This window comes from Plectropomus leopardus, chromosome 2, assembly GCF_026936395.1.
Source record: "Plectropomus leopardus strain MGB_pleo_1.0 chromosome 2, ASM2693639v1, whole genome shotgun sequence".
Lineage (NCBI taxonomy): Eukaryota > Metazoa > Chordata > Actinopteri > Perciformes > Serranidae > Plectropomus > Plectropomus leopardus.
In genome coordinates this window covers 41,198,187-41,202,480 of record NC_142177.1, presented here as the reverse complement: position 1 = coordinate 41,202,480, position 4,294 = coordinate 41,198,187, and positions in this window count along the sequence as shown.

Below are 4,294 nucleotides of genomic sequence, written 5' to 3'. Positions count from 1 at the left end.
TAGCACGCCGAAGCACGCCACAACAAAGGATGTTTCAAGAACAGTCCAAAACACCATTAAATAGCATGTCCAAAAATCGACCAAAAAAGCAAGGCTATAGTATGGCGAAAATGTAAAAAAAGATTCCATTTTCAAAAAACTGCTGGACATCATTTTAAACAACATAAAATACCATGCCAAGACACGCTTTAGCAAAGGATGTTGCAAAAACAGCCCAAAACACCATTAAATAGCATGTCCAAAAATCCACCAAAAGAGCAAGGCTATAGTATGGTGAAAATGTCAAAAAGTGCCATTTTCAAAAAATCCCTGAAACTCATTTTAAACCACAGAAAACAGCATGCCAAGAACCGCCATAGCAAGGGATCTTGCAAAAACAGTCAATAACACCATGACATAGCATGTCCAAAAATCCATCAAAAATTCAAGGCTATGGTAAAAATGTCAAAAAATGCCACTTTCAAAAAACTGATGGAAACCATTTTAAACCATATAAAAGAGCGTGCCGAAACACGCCATAGCAAAGGATGTTGCAAAAACGTCAAAAAAAAAAACCAAAAAATAAAACAGCACTTAGCATGTCCAAAAATCCCCAAAAAATGCAAAGCTATAGTAGGGCAAAAATGTCAAAAGTGCCATTTTCAAAAAATGGATGAAACTCATTTTAAACCACATCAAATAGTGTGCCAAGACATGCCATAGCAAAGGATTTTACAAAAACATCCAAAAACACCATTACATAGCATGTTCAATAATCCATCAAAAATGCAAGGCTATAGTATGGCAAAAATGTCAGAAAATGCCATTTTCAAAAAAATGCTCAAAACTATTTTTAAACCACATAAAATAGCATGCCGAGACACGCTATAACATAGGATGTAGCAGAAACAGCCAAAAAAGATAAAAATCATGTCAAAAATTACATTAAAAAAAAAAAAGCTGAAAACCACATAAAATAGCTTGCTGAGAGTCGCCATCCCATAGAATTTTGCAAAAACGGCCAAAATCACCATAATATGGCATGTTGAAAAAAATCACCCAAAAAGTAATAATAGTATGCTGAAAAATGTCAAATAATGACGTCCTAAAAATAGCTAAAAACTGCATTAAACAGCGTTCTGAGACACGGCCGAAAACACCAAATAATGGCATGTCAAAAAAATTACCAGAAAGCAATACTATAGTACGGTGGAAAAACATCATAAAATGACATGTCCCAAAAACAGCTGAAAACTGCATTAAACAGCGTGCCGAGACACACCATGACATAGAATTTTGCAAAAACACCATAACGTCGAAAAATGACCCAAAAAGCAACAAAGTATGGCAAAAAATGTCAAAAAATTACGTATCCCAAAAACAGCTGAAAATGGCATACAAAAGCTTGCAGGTACTCACACGTTTTCTTTACTTGATATTTCAATTTGTTTCAGTCCCACGGTGCACAACCTCGTGCCACATTGTATTGTCACACCGGTGCTAATGAGAACATGGAGAACAGCTGTGCAGCCCGACAAAATCAAGTGATTTTTAAAAATGCAAATAGGGCATCTGGTGGGCAGAGGAGGGAAAATGAGCAGATATGTTAAGAACATAATGAGTGTAAAGAAGAAGAGGACGGAGAGGAAGTACATCAGACTTCATTAAATATATGTACAGTAATACACGCAGATCTATAGCTGACAACTGGATTAGTTTTTATACAAATAAAAGCTCGTCTCTCAGAGCCAACACTTATATCCTCCTCACTGACATGCTTTCATGGTTGCATTAGTTTTCTCAAAGTTGCATCATTGTGGAGGAAAGAAGAACAGGCTCCTCAAATCAATCAAACAGCAATATTTACTGTGATAAATTACACAACAGCAGTCTGACCACTGATCTTCAGACAGCAATTATTGTACCGGAATAGTAAAACACACTTTTGCTGTGAGGGGATGAAACATGTAGCTCTTGCTCTGTATCAGGGCTCATACACATTTTTAACAAATCTCAACTTTTCCATGACCTTGAGGCAAATTTTAGAACCGTACATTCTCTGAAATGACTGCTGATATTGCTTATCGGCGGTGTGGACAGAGAGCGCCCCCTGGTGTCTGACTGCAGTATAGGTCATAAAGCCCGCCCCTCCATGTTAGTAAATGGGTCATAGGCCAAACAAAAAACTCAAATTACACAACAAATACATTTTTCCCAAAGATGGTTTCTGTCTCTGAAGGTTTTCATCACCCTGTTTCTTCAAGTGTTTGTTTTAATAAGTTTGATTTTAATTAGTTATTAAATAATACAAGAAGGGGATTTTTCACATGATTGACAGCTGTGAAAACCAATCCGTGCGCTTGCATTTAATGGGGCTGCTTGTGATTCATTGGTCGGATGTTTTGGTGGGAACTTCCCCCTCTTTGTTTTGGAATTTCAGTCTATGGTGTGTCCTATACTAATGCACTGTCTCCGTCTCCGTATCCACATGTGTCTTAGCGTGTGTGTGTATGTGTGTGTGTGTGTCTGTGTGTGTGTGTCTTGCCTTGCAGACACAGACATGACGTTGATCGACTGCAAAAGGAACAGCTCACATCTCGTCTGCTGCCTGCTCACCAAAGACAACAATCACACACACACACACACACACACACACACACACACACACACACACACACACACACACACACACACACACACACACACACACACACACTTTATTTTCTGCAGTCCTCTCTCTCTCAACTCGAATCTGACCGACCAAACAGATAAAGACGAGCAGGTCAGTGAGACAGTAATCACATGGATGTCAGCTGTAGGCGGCGTTTCAAACAACAATTAAAGCAGCCCGTTCACACGAGGACTCTTCGCAGACACGAAGCAACTCGACCGCTGGAGATAATTACACAGATGTCACGTCTGTGCACACGCTAACGCCAGCAGGGGAGGAACAAGGGCACGAAGACGGGATGAAATCAGCTGTGTTTGGTTTCCATTCAGTCTTGTATTAATTTATTTTCATTTTCTGTACAAGAGACCAAAGTTAAGCACTGATGTTGTTGTTAAACTTTTAATTTGTAACTGCTTTGAAGGAATATGAATAAGATGTTTCGGAAACAATTCAATAACAAGAATTACGGCCTTACGGTTGTTTGCGTCCGTGCACCATTAAAGTTTCACTTACAGTTTACATCCACACACACGATATCTAAAATCAGCACAGTTTACAGATTAATGTCACCAATTCAGTATCTGACCGAATGTCTCCAATTCTGTTCCTGAGATAAAACGCAGAGTAACGGAAAGAAAACACGATGTCACAGTGAAGCTGACCTTTGACCTTTTTGATATAAAATGTCACTTCATTTTATCCTATTAGACTTTAATTTTGTCATAATTAACATATGAATTCTAGAGTTATGTCCAAAAGCATGTTTTTCTTCAAGGCCATACCTCGGACAATCAATATCTAATCAGTTCATCTTTGAGTCCAAGTGGACGTTTGTGCCAAACTGAAAAAAAGAAAATCCCTCATAGTGTTCACATCACACTTTCACAAGAATGAGACCGATACCGTCATAGTGGTCTTGACTTTTGACCTGTGACCACAAAAATCCAATCAGTTCATCGATGAGTCCAAGTGGACATTTGTGCCAAATCTTTACAAAATCCCTCAAGAGGATCTTAAGATATTGTGTTCAGGAGAATGAGATGGTTGCAAGGTTACAGTGACCTTAACCTTTGACTTTTTATCCATCAATATCAAAGCACTTAATTATTTAGTTCAAGTGGACGTTTGTGCCATATTTAAGAAATATCCCTCAAGGTGTTCTTGATCATGGTTATTGCACAGAGGCATAAAAATGTGTTTTATTTTTTGACAATAGATTTCAAGAGGTTTTACATGAATGAGATAGATGAGATCACTGTGACCTTGACTTTGGATCTGTGACCACCAAAATCTAAACAGTTCATCATTGAGTCTAAGTGGATGTTTGTGCCAAATTTTTAAAAAATCCCTCAAGCTGCTCTTGAGATATCATGTTCACGAGACAGATGACAGGTCACAGTGACCTCGAACTTTAACCACCAAAATCTAATAAATTCATCTGTAAGTCCAAGTGGATGTTTGTGCCAAATTTGAAGAAATTCCCTCACAGCGTTTTTGAAGTATTCTGTTCACAACAATGAGATGGACGGTCGGACGGAAATTTTTGGAAATTTAGCACAAACACATTCACAACTTCTGCAGTTATCAATTAATATTCATAAAAAAGAACTAACACAGAGTTCATAAAATCTGCATCCACAAAAG